General features: G+C 48.0%; 1 long non-coding RNA gene across 1 annotated transcript; it reads left to right on the forward strand.

Moving 5' to 3' along the window:
- The first annotated feature begins 19809 nt into the window (after nt 1–19809).
- On the forward strand, nt 19810–21831 carry LOC146816484 (uncharacterized). The gene is made up of 4 exons (XR_014962450.1): nt 19810–19885; nt 20103–20196; nt 21071–21178; nt 21532–21831. It is a non-coding gene; the product is annotated as an uncharacterized LOC146816484 (long non-coding RNA).
- Nucleotides 21832–22519: the final 688 nt, after the last annotated feature.

Below are 22519 nucleotides of genomic sequence, written 5' to 3' on the forward strand. Positions count from 1 at the left end.
GGGCTCCGGGCCGGCAGGGCTCCGGGCCTGCAGGGCTCCGGGCCTGCTGGGCTCCGAGCCTGCTGGGCTCCGAGCCTGCTGGGCTCCGGGCCTGCTGGGCTCCGGGCCTGCAGGGCTCCAGGGCCTGCAGGGCTCCAGGGCTCCGGGCTGAAGGGCTCCAGGGCTGCAGGGCTTTGGGGCTGCAGGCCTCGGTGGGCACCCGGGGGACCCATCCTGGGCACTTTGCCTCGCCGCGGGCTGGAGGAGGGAGCACCGGACGCCCCGGGGAAGTGTCGTCCGGGCTTGGCCCATCTGGTCCCCGCCTGAGAACCGCAATCCCCAGGAGGGGTGTCCCTGCATACCCTGCCCCTACTAATCCGGAGGAAGGCTACCCACCTTTCTTGTAACCCTCGCGCTCCGAGTGACGGAAGGGACCCTAGGCGCGGACGCGCCCGGCCTCCTGGAGCCCTGACTGGGATCCGGGAGTCAAATGAGCCCTCATCGGGACTTCCAGGCTGGGCCGGACATCTGGTCGCTCCATTGTAAAGCATTGCGTGCGACCAGATGGCCGAGGGAAAGGTGCGACCAGATGGCCGGGACCGAAAGGACTCCCAGCTGCCCACACCGAGCCATAGCGGTAGGGCTCCTGCCTGCCCTTGCAGGGCTCCGGGGCTCTGCACCAGGGTCCCTTGTCCCGGGCAGATGGACACTTGGCAGGCCGCAGGACGTGGGATCCCAGGCCCTGACCAAAAATCAGGAGGCCCGGGGCCGGTCCCTGCTTCTCAACACAGCCAGGCCGGGGAGATAGGGGAGCCTGCCCTAGCACAAGGGACCCCAGTCCCGGGCACACGGTCCCTCAGGTTGTGCGCTCATTTTCCACAATTTTTTTTCAAAATCCCGCGAAGAGGCATTCCGCAAATTCCGCCCAGCCCTAATGGCAATCCAGTCTATCCAAGATGGTCGCCACTTTCCTGTGCGCCTCCGCTAGCATCCCATCATCTCCCTCCCCTCCCAGGGCCTGCTGCTGCTGCAGTACCACAAGGTGTTCCTCCCCTTCGCCCAACTCCCGCTCCAACTTTCTTCTGATGTCGTAGGTTTTGCCAAGGCTTACACCTGTGACAACCACTTTTGGAGCACCCCACTCTGTGCCCCGCGTGCGGTGCTCCTATTTTTAGCAAAGAAGCCCTGGGGGGCTTCCCCCATATCTATATAATATTCCGGTTCTCCCAGGGCCTCAGGTCAGAACCTCCACGAAAGGACCTTGGGCCTGCGGCCCTTCACACTACACTCAAATAACAAGGGTACGTGGTCGGAGAGGAACCTCACCTGATAACGGACTTTCACTAAGATAAGAAGACCTTCATTGGTATGGAGGAATCGATCCAACCTTCGGTGTGCATCTTGAGTGGGTGAATACCAAGAATATTATTTTACCGCAGGGTGGTATTCCTGTCACACATCAACAAATTCTAGTCATGGTTTCGTATAACCCTGCCACCATGCGGGGTTTCGTACCCATCCGGGATGGGTGCCGATCCAACTGACCATCTAACACACAATTTTACCACCCCCCCCCCCCCCCCCCAATAATAGGCATTCAAATGGATGGTAGTAGTTCAGTTTCTAGAACCCCAAAGAACTCATCATCCATGTTTGGGGCTTATACAGTAAGCATACGAAGCTCCCATCCATCTAATATATCATGTAGTAGTAGTAGTAGTATATACCTCCCAGCCACATCTGCCTCTTATCCCTGCATCTGGAACGGGACACCCATTTAGACACCCCTCGGGCATAGGAGGAATAGGTGGAGGAATAGAATTTCCCCCACCATTTTTAATGGAGTTTCTAGGCTTCTGCCTCCAATAAGTGGGTTTCCTGTAGGAACATTATTCGTACCCCTGTCCTAAGACGTGTGGGTCCTGTTACGTTTGACGAAAGAATTCTGTAGGAGACTGACTCCGTATATAGTATCCACCTATGGTGAAGCACTGTGCACTGAGTCTAGGCAACCCTTAGTGACGTGTTTAGGTCCCTGATAACCAAAGCTCTCAAGAGGTAGCTGTGGAAAGCAGCTAAGGCTTATTCGGTGGGTGTAAAAAGGGTACATTTACCACAGTCAGTCAGCAAGCTTTCACCCAAGAAAGAACCACACAACGGATTACAAAAATACAGTAGTATTTATTAGAACAACATTAATAACTAACTTGGTATATCCCCTACCCGGAGATATCAAATGCACTCAAGAAATACTTCAAAGACCGGTACGTAGCATAGAAAAACACATTTGGCTCTATGCGGGGCAAACCATATACTAAGAAAGTGGTATGAGGTAAATACCAAAACAAGACTTAACCGAGGATAGAAAAGCCCAGGGATAGCAAGGAACCACCAAAGGTGAGTAGCTAATGACCCCAAACGGCCTGGGTGCACAGTGGTTACACTAGGTCAAACGTCTGTAGGATAACACAGGGTAAGGTGCAGTTGGTATTTTCTTGTTACAGTACCCTTCCCAAAGGACACCAAAGATACCAATTGGAACAAGGAAGATTGGAGAGCCACCCTACTGATGGTTACCCAGGGTACCAGGATGCCTACACCAGGGTGCATAATGGCGAAGTGGTGTCGGAACCTCCCATAGGAGCCAATGGAGGATCTTGGAAGTCTGATGACTACAGCGAGTCGTGGACCAGGGTGGTGGAACCCACACGTGGATTCTGGACGAGAAGTACCTGAAAGCAGAGAGAACAGAGTTCAGACCACCCAAATGTGTCCAAGAGGAGAAGGAGTACAATGCCACCCCTTGTCGGAGATACTTGCTGTAGCACTGCGGTCTTGATGAAGCAGCTGTGGAGTCCATGCGCCGATGCAGGAGCGCAGGAGATTCCCACAAGCTGTCCCACGATGGATGAGGAGTGCAGGAAAGTCATGGGACGGCAGGACCACCAACAAGCATTGGCAACCGCAACAGTCAGGTTGAAGGAAAATATGCTTGGATGCAGACTACCAAGGTCTGTGGGACTAACCCAGCAAGGGTAAGACAGGGCTGGCCCCTAGCACGCAGGAGAGCCAGCAAGAATCATTGTAGCCCCCTCAAGGACCCCCTGGCAGCAAGCACAGGGAAGCCTCAGCAGCACACAGAAGATGGAGGCTCACGGTGCAGTGGATGCAGGCAGGATGTCGTTCTTGGAGCTGTGCGAGGCTGGGGCTTCTTGGAGCTTGAAGATCTTCCATGAAGAGAGCCAACAAGCCTTGGCAATGGCAGACAGACGCGGTGCACAGGGAGGCGGATCAAGTCGGCTGCAGAGGGATTACAGTTGCCCAAATTGCAGGGAAGACTGGACAGGCCTCTGGGGAACCAACATTTGTGTTGCAGAGCCAGGCGATGTCCGTGGGAGAACAGGATCAGCAAACCGGTCATTGACGTAGAGGTGCCTGCGGATGCAAGGAAGCGACTCAAAGGGAGAATCCTTCTAGCTAGGATGTATGCAGAGTCCTTGCTGACACAGAGTTACAGAAACTTGAAGAGCGTGAAGACAAAGTTGCAGCAGGAGCCTTCCTGCCAACAGTAGTCTGGTCTTTAGTCCTGGCTCTAACAAGCAGCAGAGTTCCAGTGTCCACCAGTAGAAGAATCTTTAGACAAAGTTAAGAGGACAGTCAGTCAGTTCTTGAAGATGTTGTTCAGACGAATCTAAGCATCCACCCTCAGGGAAGCCCTTAAGTAACCCTAAAAGGTGAAAGGACATCTGCAGTGACCCACCTATCAGGGGAGGTCAGGGACGCTGTCAGATTATCCTAGGGGCTAAGATTTAACATGGTAGAATCAAGTGGCCACCTGGAGGAGCTCAGGGCACCTCCCAAGGGAGGAGCTGGACAGGGGGATGGACACTCCCCTGCCTTTCTGTAGCTACACCCCAGAGTGGAACCAAGGGCTCCTGAACTGGGCCAAACTGGTTTATGCAAGGAGGGCACCCAATGTGCCCGTCAACGCAGTCTGGTGGCGCTTGGCAGCACCCCCACCATACCCAATTCTAATGGAATTTCGCAGGAAACCATTTGTTCAGCTTCCCCTGCCAGAGTTAAGCTCATCAGCAGGGCGGCAGATCACTGTCTAGGGTCGGTAGCAGCATCGGTGACAGGCAGACCCCTTAAGGCTACACAGCTAAACATTGGGGGGTCATCTAAGGAGACCACCAGTACATGGTATCATGCAACTAAAACTGCAATCAGTGTAGTTGCATGAGTCGAACATGTTTTATGTGTTTATGGAATTTTACAATAAAATAGATTATGTCAATAAACATAAAAATAACACATAGATAAGAATAACAAAAGACTTCGCAATATGCAATATGCTAGTATTTGGCATAGGAAAAACAAATATAGCGGTCCATAAAAAATCTTAAAACAACATAGTTAAAGGAAGTGTTTACAGCCTTTAAAGGAGGAATGTTATATAGTATAATACACAGGGAGGGTGGTGCAGACATAGTGAAGAGAGAATACCCACAGGGGAGGATGCACATTAAAAGAAAAATTGGAGTCCTCGGATTCTAAAGAGATTAAATAGTTTCTCGGGCTGCCAGACATCTTTAAGTCGAGAGGTGTACGGATGCAGTTGTGCATAGTCCTCACTAATCTTGGCGCAACACGACATGCTCTGGAGCCAGGGTGGCTCCCTAGGCGTTCTCTCACTGCGCCAGTGAATGGCCAATTCACGTCTGGCAAGAAGTATTGCAATGGAGACAAATCTACGGCTGGATTTGGGGATAGTATGCGTATACCCCAGAAGTGCCACCACAGGATTCGGTGTAATGGTGACCAATAGCGGCCCACGTGTGGACACCTTCAGGTTAGAGGCGCGAAGTTGGCTCCGGGGCGTGACGCGGAGGCAGTTCATGGAATGTGAGGGGTCAAAACGTGCAATATCTGCAGGGGTGATGTAAACCCTGTATAGAAACTTGAAATGTAGAAGTTTATGTCTATGATTGTGAGAAGTTGGCCTGATATGTAGTGCTCACTATTCTAGTGATCACTGTGTATCATTCCAAACGACCCTTATTGATGATTGGTTGTAAGTCAACCTTTTAGACCAGCTATCCTAGTAGCGTGGATACGAGCAGTCTTTAGGCTAAACTCTAGAGGGCGTGTTAAGCCAGCTGTTTACCATCACATATACCCCTTGAACACCAAGTGAAAGGACACCACACAAGTTGTTATGAAAATAAAAGGATATTTATTTATAACAAGACTACCCTGGCTCTTTATGAGTCAGGGAGCTAAGCACACTACAAAACTCTTAGGAAAATACTTCAGTTGCACAATTTACACAAATGCCCGAGGGGCACGAGAAACCATCTACACTAACAGTGGAATGCGAATGGTTAGAGTCTGGAGATACTGATTCCGGAGTGATCCGATCAGTGGGACTAAACGAAAAAGGAACTGGACACTTGTAGAGCGAACCTGCGATGGAGCACCGAGATGCTCGAGTTACCTAGCCCAGAGGCTGCGGCGGTTGAAGGTTCGGCAAGATGTCGGAAGTCCTCGTTGTAGTCTCAGGAGCCTGAAAGAAGAAGTTGCTGGCAGGCGACCAGTGACGATGTTCAGAGCGATCCAAGCCTGGATCGGTGGTGAAGGAAAACCTGAAAGCAGAGGGGACTCAGTTCTCAACCGCTAGCCAGCGATCGTGTGGGTACCAGGAGGGTACCGGCTGAAGTCACCTCGACCAGGTGAGTGGGTGACGTCGGACTCGGCTGTTCCTCGGACCAGGAGGCGCGGCGGCGACCAGGATGGAGGGCGAGCTGTCCCACGAAGGTGTCTGCTGTCGATGATGCTGGGCCCAGGAAGGGGCAGCGGATCTTGGCAGTGGCCACCCAAGCGGGGGAGTCAAGATGGCGTCGGGAGTGGACCAGGAGGGTCCGTGGTACTCCTCTGTTGAAGGGGAGCAAGAGCCAGTCTGGAGCAACCAGACTAGTGATGAAACAATCGTGGTGCGTCGTGAAGAGGGCCACAAGCCGGTTGGCAAGTGGTCGAACAACGCGGTGAACAACAAGGAGCGGAAGGGCCCCCACGCAGGTCTCGTGGATGCTGGGGAGGCAGACTTCGATGCTGGAGCTGCTCAGGGTTAGGGCTTCTCAAACCCTAGGTGCACTCACTCGAGGGTCCCTCGGTGGGCGTGCTAGATAAGCGTCGTGCAGGTTCTGAAGATAGCCGGTCCCGCAGGTCTCGTCACACCTACGACTCTCAGCTGAGCTGATGAGGGAGGTAAAAGGTCAGAGATGGCATGGAACTCGGGTCTCGTCGAGCTGGGCAGTCTTGATCCGTAGGAGAGACTTACAGCAAACCGCAAGCGCTTAGATGGTGCCTGCTGGTGCAGGGTGGCTACTCCTTAGCCACAAGGGAGAGTCTTCAGAAATAGTCAAGAGTTCCTTTCGTGGAAAGTAGTTCGTGATTCGGAGTTATCCGATTATCTGATTATCCAATTTGGGAAGGGGACGCGCTCCTACCTTTATTCTAAGAAAAGGGGCTGGCCCGTGACTAGGTTCTACCTATGGGTGGAGCCAGGAGGGGGGTGGTTACACCCCTAACCTTTGTCCGGCTTCGCGCCAGCTCAGGGGCTGGTGTGCCCCCGAAACTGGTTTGAGCCGGGCTATGCACAGTGAGCACCGGGGTGCCACTTGCAATCACCTTCCTTTCAGCCCTGCCTACCTGGGATACACAAACCCTGTCTGGGACGGTGCTAACACCGCCCTCGACAGGAAACCCTTTGTCCAAGCTCCCCTTGCTGGAAGGTCCCCCAGCAGCAGGAGGTCAGACTTGTGTCTGGTGGCAGCATCCATTTTGTGATGCTGAGGCTTGAGTCAACTTTAACCGGGGTTCAAGGTTACTTCCATGTCGTGTCCCTCTAAAAGGGGGGAATGCTAACCCCGTCACCAGGACTGGCGAGGGGTTCGTATTCCCATTCGTATGACACCTTACTCGACATGTACAGGTGATGCGATGCCAAAGTTAGCAAATAACCGCAAGGATTATAATGCATTAAAAGTAGTTGGCCCGCGTCACCATGGAACGGCTATTAGGACTTGGTTCCGCAAGCCGTCGACGGGCTCAGCTCGCGCCAGAGCACCGTCCCACATGATTCCCTGCACTCTGCCTTCAGGATCGATAAGGCCTGCTATAGGAGTGACTGATAGGAACCCATGTGTCCATTTTAGGGTTTAGGTGTAGGAATACTACACCTACAGCAACGGGTGATTACACCACGTGGCCCCAGCTGTCGTGCAGCCAGTTGTGTCAGATTTGGGCGGCCATTCCAGGGGCGGCATAATACATGCTTCAGCCCCTGGTAGGCCCTGGGTACACCGATGCCCTGGATACCTGTGGTATGCTGAGACAGGGACTGACAAGGTGGCCCAGTTCCAATTAGTGGATGCACCTAACGTACATGTGTGTTAATTTCGAGAGAGAACAGCTAGGCTGTGGGTCTGATTGGCAGGCCCACAGCCGGAGAAAGTCGTAAACCAATGAAGCAAAAGCAAAAAATCTGGGTGATCATAGGATTGCAGACCCTACTCTCCTACAATGATTAACTGAAATGAGTGGTGTCTGTGAACAGCAATACGACAACACTGTCAGTGAGCGTCCCAAATCAACACCCCAGGCCTCCCTAGCGTGTTTAGTGGAGTCGGGCTTCAGGGATAGGCATGCACGATACAATCTGGTAACAAGTCTATTTACTTCAGTATCTAATATAACAAGCGTCAATCTGGAAAAACTAGCAGGGCCAAGGGGATATGTGGGAAAGCAGGAACGGAGTGTGTCCTGTAGGCGTCGTAGAATGAAGCGGTCCGGGTGCGAGGCATCATGAAAACAGACATCATGTGTCAGCACATGACCATCAGAAAACAAGTCACCGATGGTATGTAGGCCATGGCGCAATAATGTGCGTTGATGAGCGTCTCGCTAGCAAGTGGAAGCCAAGGGTTATCTGCTATTGGTAAGGCTGGGGACAACAGTATGTGGCCCCCCAGGATCCTACAGAGCTTCTACCATGCCCATCTGGTGGTGGATATGGTTAGGATGTCAGACATTTAACGGGATACCTTTGGGCAAAACACACAAGTGGTGTGTCACAGAGTTGGTCTCTCGCTGGTTGGAGGTAAGGGACACGGGCATCCAGATGGTACCAACGATATGTATACTGGCATTGGGCGGTGAGATAACAAAGGTAAAAATCTGGGACTCAGAGGCCTCCGCACTTGTAAAGCAATGTTAAAGTGCACCAACTGAGGCGGGGTTTGCGGCCAGCCCAGACGAGTCTAAGTAGAAGACTGCGGAGAGAAGTGAAGAACTGTGATGTAAGCGGAATAGGTATATTAAGAAAAAGATACAGGAATCTAGGGAGGACAACCATTTTAGTGATTGCTATCCAGCCCGCCATAGACAAGGGGAGTTTAATCCACTGCTCTATCTGTGCAGAGAGTCTATCAACAGCAGGGCCATAGTGGAGTCGGATCACCAGGTCTCTATTCCTGTGGAGGTGGATGCCTAAATATCTGGTATATTCCGTAACCCAAGTAAATGGCTAGTCCATGTGTAGTGGGTTGGTGCTATCAGTAAGTGGGAAAAGTTCAGACTTGGACCAATTAATGAAGAGACCCGAGATGCCACCATATCGAAGGATCTCGTGGATTATGAGAGGAAGGTTGTCGAAGGGGTGGTGCACAAACTGCAAAATATCATCTGCGCAAAGAGAGAAAAAGCGGACCATGGGTAAATTGGATGCCATGGTGCAGATGTCGTTCTTATAGATGGTGGACTAAGGGGTCCATTGCTATAATAAAAAGAAGGGGAGACAAAGGAAAGCCCTGCCGTGTACCTCTAGTGATGGTGAAAGTGCCTGTGAGAGCCGTGCCGATGGATTGGTGTACAGGAGTGGGATTAAGGCGATAAAACAGCTAGGTACACTCAGCTTTGATAGCGTCGCCTTAAGGATGGGCCACTCCAGGGAGTCAAAAGCCTTATTGGCATCCAACAAAGTTGCCGACGCAGGGGTGGTTGGGGACACCCTATTTAGGACTGCAAATATGGTCTGTAGATTAAGAGAGGTAGACTTATGTTGGACACAGTCAGACTGCCAGATGCAGGTCTTTGCCCCACTTCAGTAGTGACGTGAGTACCGCCTCTTGGAGCGTAAGCGGCTGGCAACCTGTATCCAAGGACTCCACATATAGGGCAAGAAGACGCATGGTCAGTAAATGTTTAGGATAGGATAAATGTTTTTAAAGCGCTCGAATGCCGTGGCATCTTGGCACTAGTGTATGGGTATGTGGGAGGGAGAAACCTCTGCATTCTCAGAGAGAACTAGGCAGAGGCAAACAGCCATCGTTTCAATATCTTCCTAAAGAGCTGCCTGTTGGACTGAAATCTCATGGCTACTGGCATTCTATTCCAAAGTTTTGCTGCAGAATTCGACAACATCCTACCACCCCACCTTGCCCGCCTAATCTTTGTGGTATGTATTAGGCCTAAATTTGCTGATCTTAGAACGCGCAAGGGGGTATAGGGTAAGAACATTTTTTGAATATCCTCAGCACCCCCACCATATAGTGCCTTGTGCACCAGGCACAAGGCCTTAAATTCCACTCGCTGCTGGATCGGGAGCCAGTGCAGTGATTTTATCCCTGCCGAAATTGATTGTCCTTTTGGTATGTTTAAAAAAAGGCGTGCTGCCGCATTCTGTAATGATTGCAGTTTTCTCATCTGCGTCTTGTCAATTCCCAGAAAAAGGGTGTTGCAATAGTCCAGTTTGGACAAAAAAAGGGCAACCACCACCGTCTTTTGTAATTCTTGCGAGATAAAAGGAAAAAGTTTCCTCAAAGTTTTTAATAGGAAGAAGCAGGAGGAAGTGAGACTGTTGACTTGGACGGAAAAAGTCAACTGGTCATCGAAGACAATTCCAAGATTCCTGACTTTAGCAGCAGTGCTCGGACATTCCCTGACTTCTGCCAGCCACCAGGAGTGATTCCAAAGGGGTCGGCCCTGGCCGAACTATCACCTCAGTTTTGTCGGTGTTGATTTTCAGGAAGCTATGGTTCATCCAGGTCATAATCTCAGTGAAACATGCATGGAAACTGGCAGCTGTGACCTCCGGTTGATTGGATATGGAGATCACAAGCTGGGAGTCATCCGCATAAGAGACCAAGGCAAATCCATGCCTCCTGATGAGTCTGGCCAGTGGGGTGACAGACGTTAAACAACGTCGGAGATGGGGCCGATCCCGGAGGGACCCCACAGGGAAGATGGAAATTATCTGATTCTAAACCCTCCCAATGGAAGCTCTGCTCCCTTGCCTCCAGGAACGAAGAGAGGAGGGCCAGAGCCATGTCCTCGATTCCCACGTCCCTCAGCCGCTGCACTAACACCGTGTGGTTTACGATGTCAAGTGCTGCTGATAGGTCGAAGAGCACGAGGACAGCTCTGCTCCCTCCATCTACTATTTTTGGGATTTCTTCCGTAGCAGTAATTAGGGCTGCTTCGGTAGAATGGCAAGACCGAAAGCCATGCTGCGTAGAGTCCAGCAAATTGTTGGCATCTAGGTAGTTAGTCAGTGTCTTATTAATTGACTTCTCCATGATTTTGGCTATTATTGGTAGACCAGCAATCGGACAATAATTTTTAGGTTCGGTGGGGTCTACGGATGTTTTTTTTAGAATTGGCCTGATAGCTGCTCTTTTCCAAGCTACCGGGTAACTACCTGATACAAGGACTTGATTAATAAGGGGTGTAAGATTATCACAAATCCTCATAGAGGCTAAGTGCATAATAGCTGGGGTATAGGGGTCTCTGGGGGAACCGGACGCAATAGAAATACGTTTTTGTACCTCACCTCTGGTTAGAGCCTGAAAACAGGATAATCTTCCATGAGGCAGTCCTTCTACACCAGGCAATTGACAATGGTTGTCAAGTGTTCCGAGTATTAAAAAGTCATCGTATATCACCTGCTCTTTGTTCTGAAAATATGTTGCCAATTTATTGAACATATCCTGATCTGGTTTAAATGTATTTTCTTGCTGCGGTTTGGCCAGCAGTTTAACTGATTTAAAAAGCTCCTTAGCAGAGTTGCCAGCTTCCTCAATCTTAGTTGTAAAATATAGCTTCTTGGCTGCAATTATTGCTTCTTTATACTGTTGAAGAGCTAGATTATAAATTGCTTTCTTACCCGAACTATAATCTAGTCTCTAGAGACGCTCAGCTTTCCTGCAGTTTACTTTGAGGAGCTTTAGCTCCGGGCTATACCACGGTGATGACAACTTAGACCTCTTTAACACCACCAGTTTCTTAGGCACAACGCAGTGAGCTGCTGCCCTAAGCCAATCGTTAAACTGGGATGCTGCTACATTATTGTCCTTTGCTAACAGGGTGGGGAGGTGGCCAAGGGCCAATTCTAGGTCCTTACCTAGGACCTTGTTCCACTTTCGAATTTTTACCTTAGAGGGTTTAGTTGGGGTGTAGTGAATAGGCAGCATGACCTTAATATTGAAATGGACGGACATATGGTCGGACCGTGGGAGAGTTAATATTTGTCAGATCAATGTATTAGAGAATATGCCATCCAGAGTATGGCCTGCCTGGTGGGTGGGTTCAGTTACTAGTTGAATTAAACTAAACACTGCTAAGTTGTCTAAAAGTCTAACAGTATCTGAGTTTCTCATTAATTCTAGGTGATAGTTAAAGTCCCCTAGGATGGTAAGAGAGAGGCCTTATTGAAAGCTCCGGTGCAACCATCTAGCCCAGGGGCCTTAGTCCCATCAATAGAGTCAATTGCCTGCACTAAATCTTCATCCATCAACGGCTATGCCAAGAAATTGCATTGCCTATCTGTCAACAACACCATTGCAATTTTAAAGAGATAGTCCGCAATCGCACCCTTGTGATAAGAAGAGCGGGAAGTATATAATTGCGCCAAACAACGTTGCAATTCTGCCAATATGTCCTTGTTTTTCATTACGCTGACCCCGGCGGATGTACAAAGTTCCGTGATGTAACCACTAGAATGGTTTGGATGGAGTAAGTATGCCCAGGTGCAACCAGATCGCTCGCTCTCCCCATAGCGCCTAGCAGTGGCGTGTTTTCCCATGTAGGCTATTTCCCCATCCGCTAGATCACGGAACTCAGTCATCAAAGCAGAGCATCTATGGAGGCTGGGGGAGCTGCCAGTTAATGAAACAATGTGATCAATATCCTGCAGTTACGACTCCTTCCGAGACCGTTGTGCATGACATCTCAGGATGCCCACATATTTGGACAGACATATGCCCGAATGTAGGCTTTAAAGGCCTCCCAAAGAGTGGTCTGGGTTGCCATATACCCTTGTTCAAAGTAAAATATTCAACAATATCATCTCGCATCTCTGAGCGAAACACCGGGTCATGGAGGGCATCACCAGGGAACCTCAAGGATTGGGCCCCATCACCTCCTTACAGTATGTGCAGTTCTAGTACGACAGGACAGTGGTCAGACAGGGTGGGCGGAAGATGTCGCACTTCCAAGGTCCCGATTGAGGCGCCAGCAGAGAGTAACCAGTAATCAATCAGAGTCCACACATTATGTGGAGCAGAATGGAAAGTATTATCCCAAGATATCAGGGTGATGGGCGTGCCATATTTCACTAAGTGTATGTGAATCCAATATATAACGTAGGACATCTCTAAGTGTGGGGTTTACTACTCTGCTGTGTACTGGTGGAGTCTACTGCAGGAGCCAGGATAGCATTAAAGTCTCCGCCCTAAATAATTAAATCCACCTCCTCTCTCACTAAAAGTGCAGCAATGGTATGAAAAAGCTCAGGTGAATCAGTGTTTGGGGCATATATATTCAAGTACATGATGCGCTGGTCTGCTAGGACACCGGTTACCATGATATATCGCCCCACTGAATCCATGTGGCTTGTGAGGGGAGAAAAAGGAACACTCTTGTGTATGAGGCTACAAATCCCTCTGGAATAGGAACTATAGTTGGAGAAATTTCTATGCGTCTCCCCAGGACGACGCAAAGTTATGTAGGGGCCAAGATGAGTCTCTTGAAGGAAGGCTATTTTAGCTCCATGTCACGAGAGCTAGGGGAGGACCTGCTTGCCCTTACGGGGGTTATTAATGTCACAGATATTCCACATGAGGAGGGGTATGTCTACCATCCTTTTCCCACGATTAGTCATTAGCTATAGGAGCAAATGAAACATTGATGGGGATGTCCCACATTAGTGAATAACAAAACATATATGCAATGTAAGAAGCATGACAAGAAACTAAAGGAAAAAAACTACCGCAAAAGGCCCAACAACCCACCTACACTGAAGAAGATATCATCCAGTGAAACCCCAACAAGAGGAACAAGCAACTAAACAAACCCATATAACAGAGTGGTGTACAACACAGGGGGAGGCAACACCTAGGTCGGCGCAATCCGCAAAATTGGAGTTTCCTGTAAGAGAATGTGGATCACAATAATAACAGTAGCAATAATGATCAAAAGCATCAGGATAGTGTTCAGTCAGTCAAATAACTTTATTCGATTCAAGTGAATCATAAAAGTTTACAAAAAGATCATACATTCAAAAATACATAAAATACATAAAAAACATAAAAGTAGTGCACATAAGTTAATTCTGAGTTAAACAGGTTCAAATAAAACAATTCACAGTTCATAGCGTTTCCTAATTTAAAAAAAACAGTTTTAATAAAACTAAGCACAGATCTGCAGATGACGATAGTAGATAGCGACCTCAGATGGTTAAAACCCTCTTTATAAGAACACGGATGAATATCTCTTAGGATAGGCTTAATAAAGCGGGCCCTTGGATCTTTATAAAGTGTGCAAAAAAGCATGAGGTGTATTGTGCTCTGCTTGGCTACATTATTACACGGACAGGGGGTCAGTCTCTCAAACCATCTCCACTGTTTTGGAAAAGCCACAAGAAAATGCAATGTGCTTAAATAAAGTCTGGTCATTAGGAAACGTGAGTGGACCTGGGTAGTGAAAGACAGATAAAATTGTTGCCTGATTTAAAAGAGTACGATCCACTGCGTTATTGTCCTGATTTGACAAACTTAGAAATGTATAATAAGCATTTTTAATAACCATCTTCACTTTGGATTGAAAAGATTCTGGATTTTTGTAAAAATCTTCAAGGCCCATCTTACAAAAGGTTTCTTTCACATAACGAAGCCATGGAATCGCCATTGCGTTATCAAGATTCATACAGTCCCTTAGAATGCCTCTTGAGAATAATAAGTCTTCTGAGGTCCAGATTTTCTCCCATAAAAGCAAGGAGGCGATATTGATTCTGTCAGTCACATATTCTAGGCCCACCTCCAAATGACAAAATGAGGTAGGAGAGCAACTGGGGATAAGTAAGACGTTTTAAAAATGTGTTTTCTAATGTTTGAATCTGTGCACTTTTGTAATATCCCCATACACCTGCCCCATAGGTGGCCACTGACAGACATTTAGATGTATACAATGTTTTCAATTCAGCTACCGGCTTGTGCCCTAGTTGGCTAGCAAAACGAAATAGCCCCTCTATAGCTCTATTAATTTGTTGAAGCCTCAACATGATCAGATTGTCCCAGCTCAATTTATTATTAAAAAGATTCCCCAAATAGGTAAAAGTTGAAACTTTATTAATAATTATATCATTTACTGTATACTTGCGTGATTTAGTTTTGTTTGGACCGCAGGTCATAGTAAAGGATTTACTAAAATTAACCTTAACGTCCAGTCCTGTCACAAATTCACTAAAGGCAGTCAGACATTTTTGTAAACTGTTCGCTGTTAAGGTCATCAGGACAGTATCGTCAGCATAGGACAAAAAAGGTACCCTTTTGCCTGCAATCATCGGAAAAAGCAGGAAATGCTCTAAGCCATTAGTATAAACCAAGAATAGAAAAGGGGCCAATATACTCCCTCAGTTGGAGCAATTAAATTAGTCTTCTCTCCCCCCCCGGGCCATACCGGATAGCTACAGTGGTAGATGCATGTAGTCGGCGCAACAGGGTAACCAGCGGTTCCTCAAATCCCATGGCATCCATTAATGACCAAAGTTTACCACGGCAAACCGTATCGAAGGCGCTGGACAAGTCCATGAGGCCAAATGGATCGAAACACCCCTGGCCTTCATGTACTTGCCCATGACCATCGACAGGTTGAGGCACTGCTCGGTGGTTCCGCTTCCCTTCCTGAAACCAAATTGGGTGTTCACTGTAAGGCCAGAAGTATTGGCCCATGTCTCCAGGCGTGCACGGATTACCCGCCCCAGCAGCTTGCATGATGCGTCTATTAAAGAAATAGGTCTATAGCATGTGGGGTCACTTCCGTTTCCCTTCTTAAAAATTGGTGCCACCACAGCATATTTCCATGACAATGGGATACGGCCCACAATTACTGCTTTAAAACGTTGCGTAACAGCGGAGCCCAAATTTGTAAATTAACTTCTGAATAAGTCCAGGGGCACGCCGCCTGGGCCTGGAGCTTTTAGCGAAATACCCTTTCTCAATGCCTCCTCAACCTCGCCCACTGAAAGTGATGCGCTAAACTGTTGTGCGGTTTCTATATTAATACTTATTTCCTTCTCACATTCGCCTTATAGGACACCCTTTGGATTGAATATTTTAGTAAAATGGGTCTCCCAGGCCACCCCCGTTATGTTAGTGTCCATGGCCCTTGACTCATTAGTGAAGAGTGGGCGGTTTATCACCTCCCTGAAACCCCTGGAATCCTTCAAAGCACTTGCTCTTTCAAAGTCATCACAAGCCTGCCTTTTCAGTTCGTCCTTTCTCTGTTCAATTAATTCCCTTTTTATAGGTCTGCCTGGCTGGCCTTATTGCATCCCTATCCCGGGGGACTACATGGAGAGCCTTCTGCAATTTCTTTTGCGTTGTGGAACACTCTGTATTAAATCATCTTATTTCTGGGGTACTACCCTTTCTCATTGATCTGTGCAAGTTTTTGGCCACGTCATCACAAATTGTTTCAAAATTTAGTATTATTACATCTGGCTGTGATGTTTCGGTTAGGCAGGTCATTACTTGTGTTAGATTCGTTTTAATAATGGACTCCTCAAAAGCCTTATGATTAACTGTGTCCCATTTTAATCTTAACCCATGATTATGATTACATTTTGTTAAACATTCAGAAACCTTACCCTTTTGCGCCGCAAAGAAACGGTAAGAGGATTATGATCACTAGCAGAGTTAGGTTCAACTGCAAAATTTTCAACAAGGTGTGAGTACCTACTAGAGATAAGCATAAAATTGATTGTGCTTGCATGGGCCCCCCCCCCCGAAATGTCGGATATTGCACCGGTGGGGTACCAACCAAGGTATCAATCATGCATAAGTTGTTCACTACAATAATGGAATTTAACGCATCACCCTGTATGGTATGTTTGAAATGTGTCAGGGGTTGATCGTCAGTATCAACTAACCCACAAACCTTGCTCCCATTATGCCGGCATCGGGGTGCATTTGAAGTCTCCTACACAGATAATACACAAGGGAGAAATCCTCCCTGCTACCTTAACAATCTCCAGGTCAAGTGAGTTAATAACCCCCGTATTCTGTTTTTCGAAAACATTATGGTACCAATTGATTAATAATATTGGTGAGCAAGAAAAGAAACTTAAGGGGAAAAAAACGACCTCAAAAGGCCCAACACCCCACCCACACTGAAGAAGATATCATCCAATGAAACCCCAACAAGAGGAACATGCAACTATACAAACCCATATAACAGAGCGGTGTACACCACGGGGGGAGGCAACACCTAGGTTGGCGCAATCCCCAAAATTGGAGTTTCCTGTAAGAGAATGTTGATCACAATAATAACAGTAGCAATAATGATCAAACGCATCAGGGTAGTGTTCAGTCATCAACTATGCAAGTTCTGTCCTGATATGACCAGAATCTAGGAGTGAACATTCATGGGACGATCCGCCCGGGAGAAACGATCATGGAAGAGGCAACGGTATTCAGGGGGGGGATCTCACTCCATAGAGGAGGAGGAATGGGGATGATCAGGGGTGGTGTGTTGAGATGCAATCCCAGACTTAGCATGTTGTTTGCACAAGTTAACCACCTCCGCTGGTGTTTCAAAGAATGGAGCCCTGCTGACCTCCACCCACAGCCTGGCTGGGTAGAGCATTGCATATTTAAGGCCCAGCTCACATACCATGTCCTTATCGTCTGTGTATTTTCGCCACGCCTCCTGGACGGTGATGGTGAAGTCGCAAAAGAATGAGATTGAAGAAGTCGGATACTGTAGAGGGCCTCTTTCGTGGGCAAGTGTGTAATCTGTTGCTGCCCCTTAATCTGCAAGGGTGTCAGATGGAGGTAGAGGAGCAGTCAGGCCCCAAAAAAGGAGGCAGCGAGTGCTGGCAAAGCATCCCAGAGCCACAGCAGGGCAGGGGAAACAACGGTCAGACCCCCAGGTGGAGAGAGACACTAGAAGCTAGGACCCATCAGGGGCAGCACACACTCACGTCTGCCACTGAGGTGATGCTGCAGGTCCGGGCCAGACAGGGTACTGCACAGACTGGTGATGGCACCAGTGATGGAGCAGGATGTCCTCCTGTGCACTGACCCGACTCTGCGACCGCCCTCCAGTCAAGTCGGGATCGTGGCTGCCCATGGGCATGGGGGTGGGCCCCGAGACCCCGGAGGGACTGGATAGGCCCGGCCTTAGGCTCACCCACGGCCCGTCGCCGTGGGGCCTCCGAGGCAATGCCAGTCAGCATGGGCCCCCCTTGCAGCCAGCAACCGCACTGGGAGGCCGCGGGTATGGGCCACAACATCTCATTCCCAGTATACCAGTCCAGGAGGAGAGTATGTGAAGATGCCAATATTATGTGATCTCTGTGGTGGTTGCGGATCGTGGCCGCTGAAGCTTTACATACAAGCGACCATCTTGGTCGCTGTTGTGGCCACTCCCCCAGTCAAACAGGTTTGATACCAAACATGACCAGGTTCGGAGCAGCCATTATGTGTTTGGACATCTCAACTTGCCAGTGTCCACTACATACCTTAAAATGTCTGTCCTGCACTTACAAAGCCCACAGAAGGGAGTACGGAGTTGGTAGGGGTACCGCTGCTCATGCAGGGGTAACCACACACTTCGAACCACTCACCCTGCCCTTTGACTGAAGGGGTGACTCTTAGGTTTTAAGTGCAGTGACCGGGATATAAGGGAAACCTTATATTTAAAGTGAAAAGGTGCATGCACCATTTCACCCAGACTGCGATAGCATGGACTCCCACGGGTGGCACAATATATGCTGCAACCCATAGGAGACCACTGGTGTACCAATGCCCTGGATACTTCAGTACCATACACTAGGGACTTACAGTGGTACCCCAGTATACAAAATGTGGGGTGCACAAATTACATACCATCAAATTTAGAGGAGGGAGCACTGCCACTGGGGTCCTGGTTAGCAGGATCCCAGTGAACTACAGTCAGAACACACCAACACCATGCAAAAAGTGAGGCTATCTATGCCAGAAAGATCCTACTTTCCTCCAAATGCAACCCCCTTCCATTCCATGTGAGCATGCGTACGACATGAGTCACTTCCAGAGTGACTCCAGGCATGGCTATATCCCCCAGCCCCCCTCCCATCCCTTCCCAATCCCCACAAAACAAGATATGCAATTGCTGCTGCATGAACTTTAACTAGAACATCTGATGGAGACTTCTAGCTGCAGATTCCTTACCTTTGAATTTCCTAGGCGACAGGCTGGATCCGGAAACTTTTGCTCCAGCAGTACTCCTTGTGCGTGCCGTCAAGTGGCTCCATTCTGCTACGCGTGATGTTGTCAGCAGCATCGGTTATGATGTTGCGGTCACTTATATAGGTGCCACCTAGGCGTGCGGACGTCCGTTCTTTTCTTTCCGTGCCAGTTAAGTGCCGACCCGGATAGAGCTACCCCTCTGTCTCTTTTTGACAGGCATTGTTTTCAACTTTTTGTCGACTTTGGAATTTTTTCCAACTTCGTGGGCAGGAATGTTTGAGGAAGACAGGGTTTAAACTGCGGTGCCTGTCACAGCAGGATGTTGGTTACCGACCCCCCGCCTCGTTTGTCTCTGGTGTCTCGAGCATGACCATGATTCGAAGTCATCACTGCACCTAGTCACACAGGGTCTAGTCACCTATCTCCACCTTGAGTGATAGGGGTGATTACACCGATCTATTGCCCGCTATGCAAACCTATCTGTGCCATACGCCAACTTATCTCCACCTTGAGTGATAGGGGTGACTACACTGATCCATTGCCCGCTATGCCAACCTATCTGTGCCATACGCCAACCACCTGGCTCTCTAACCCAATAATTCCATCCTTTTTTTGATGGGAGGTTCACTATAGATATCGTCATTGTTTGTTGTGGCCACTTCACTCCTATTTTAGGCCGTTGGACAGGGCAGCGCGTTTTCAGCACATTTAGTTTCCAGCTTAGCCTTTAATCAGGCTCACACTACTTACTATCTCTTGCCATGTATTTGAACCGCGTCAGTGCCCATATTTTCTCCCCCCCCCTTGGATGCGTATTTAACCTTTTTTTCACCTTGGGACAATCACTTGCGAACCATTCGGGTTTCATTCTTCAATCTCTCATAGAACCTTAGGGCTTCAATATCAGCCTGCATGGGCGCCCGTTCGTTCACGTGGGAACTACCTGTTCTGGCTATTTTTCTTAGGCAACTGCCATTGGACGCTACATGTGTTGTATAACCAATCACAGACGAGCTGAGTGGATTTAAACACACCCGGGTGATTTCACCTCGTCTCTACTGCTATCACGGAAACGGAAGCAGTGGCCTCCTCTCGGATCGACGAGTTCGCAGAACCGGGTAAGTGCATCTAGAACGAGAATGCACTGGATACCGAGCTTAGTCCGTTTTTTCAATCAGCATACCAGGCCACTGGAGGGTTTAGATTACTAATCTACTCACCCATTTAAATACACCAGGGTAGTTACTTGACTGCTCGCATACATACGGAGACGGGTGCATCACCTGAATAGCATGCGTGAGGCAAGTGACTCTAATCGCACGCTTTTCCCTGTAGATCGCTGAGCTGCGCTTAAGAAGTGGTAATTCTAACCCCTCGACCTACACGAGAAGCTGGTTGTCGTGATGTGGGGACCTGTCAATTATCATTAGTAAGTATATAGGCATTTATTGTAATTATATTTACAAATAGGTTCCACCTCAGCTTCGGGCATTGTTTCTATGCTCCCGTTACATTCGTTTTCATTTTCCCCTTCAATGCACTGGATATCGAGCTTAGTCCGTCCTTTCAATCAGCACACTAGGTCATTGGAGGGTGTTGATTACTAATCTACTCACCCATTTAAACACACCAGGGTAGTTACTCGACTGTTCGTATATATATCGAGATGGGTGCATCACCATAATAGCATGCGAGAGGCAAGTGACTCTAATCGCATGCTTTTCCTTGCGGACTGCGCAGCTGAGTTGCACTTGTGAAGTGGCAATTCCAACCCCCTAACCTACACGAACAGTTGGTTGTCGTATTGTGGGGACCCGTCAATAATCATTAGTAAGTATATAGGCATTTATTGTAATTACACTTACAAATAGGTTTCCACATCAGTTTCGGGCATTGGTGTTACACTCCCGTTACATTAGTCTCCATTTTCTCCTTTTTTCTCTTCCGATTCCCTTTAGAAGTGTTTTGCCCTCTAATAACACACGTGCTTATGTGATTGAAGCACTTGTTAGAATCCTTGTGACTCCTTACACATCCTCAATACCTTCGAATATACGAGACGCTTTCAGGACAAGCTGGGGATCCTGCCTAAACGACCATCGGATGTAGTACATGTCGTCACCTCAAGAACGTTGGGTAATTAAGGCCTGTTCTTGAAACTTCGTTCTTGGTTCTTGGTACATTATTGTACATCTGTTCTTCAGAAGTACAAGGGGTTAATATTAGCCACACATACAGTCCCTATGGTTCCACCTGGGATAGGCAATACTCATCTGATTAGTTCCTCTCTGTTTTGTCGACAGATTCACTGGTGCATTTTGGCCAGCTTAGGCCACGATATAAGTGACGGAGCACGCCTCGCGCTTCTCTATACAGTCCTTGATTGCTGGCAACAGATCCATTGCCAAAAGGTATGCATACCTAAAAATAGATGTAACGAGTATTTGGGCCACACTATCAATTAAGACGTGTGATTTTGGACCCTTCCTTCTTTTTGCTGGCCACCATAGCACAAGGGCCTACATTGTCATGGGCATTTTGACACACCCTTTCCATTTTGTCCAATCTTTCACTATTCACATCTAATATGTCTTTTATATATAATTTTTCCTGTTGGACTGAGACATCATGAATTTCATGACAGAACTGGTAGCTGTTGTAAATATTGTATGACAAATAGTATCGCCCTTTTCTACTTATTATGCACTTGAGTTAATTGTTGTATATAAAGAATCACAGTTTGTTTTCTCTTGTTATGTTTTAGGAATTTAAGAATCATGGGTGCCTGAGGAAGGCTGAACGCCGAAACGCGCGTAGAACTAAATTGAGCCATGTTTTAACAGAAACACCTTTTTGTTGATATTTGGAATATAGCAGATTAATTAAATTGAACAGAGCCAAGTCTAAGGAATCTTTATGGCCGAAATCAAACGAAATGCTATTGATTATTTTGTATATACAATGATTTAGTATTCATAATGGGAACAATTTGTATATAGTACAAAAAATACTGAAAGATTTACATTTTTGTACTGTACCAAATTATATTGATAAACAGGAAAATAAAAATAGACAAATAACTGAGTTGTTCTCAGGGTCATATTTGGTCATTACAACAGCACAGTGCACAGTTACATATATGTGTCGACAACTGTTTTTAAATTACTTTACTTTGTTGGAATAAGTTTCCTATATATATATTTGCAAACATTCACTTCCAGAGTGACTCCAGGCATGGCTATATCCCCCAGCCCCCCTCCCACCCCTTCCCAATCCCCACAAAACGAGATATGCAATTGCTGCATGAACTTTAACTAGAACATCTGATGGAGACTTCTAGCTGCAGATGCCTTACCTTTGAATTTCCTAGGCGACAGGCTGGATCCGGAAACTTTTGCTCGAGAAGTACACCTTGTGCGTGCAGTCAAGTGGCTCCATTCTGCTACGCGTGATGTTGTCAGCAGCATCGGTTATGATGTTGCGGTCACTTATATAGGTGCCACCTAGGCGTGCGGACGTCCGTTCTTTTCTTTCCGTGCCAGTTAAGTGCCGACCCGGGAAGAGCTACCCCTCTGTCTCTTTTTGACAGGCATTGTTTTCAACTTTTTGTCGACTTTGGAATTTTTTCCAACTTCGTGGGCAGGAATGTTTGAGGAAGACAGGGTTTAAACTGCGGTGCCTGTCACAGCAGGATGTTGGTTACCGACCCCCCACCTCGTTTGTCTCTGGTGTCTCGAGCAGGACCATGATTC

Source organism: Triturus cristatus, chromosome 6 (assembly GCF_964204655.1).
Source record: "Triturus cristatus chromosome 6, aTriCri1.1, whole genome shotgun sequence".
Taxonomy (NCBI): Eukaryota; Metazoa; Chordata; class Amphibia; order Caudata; family Salamandridae; genus Triturus; species Triturus cristatus.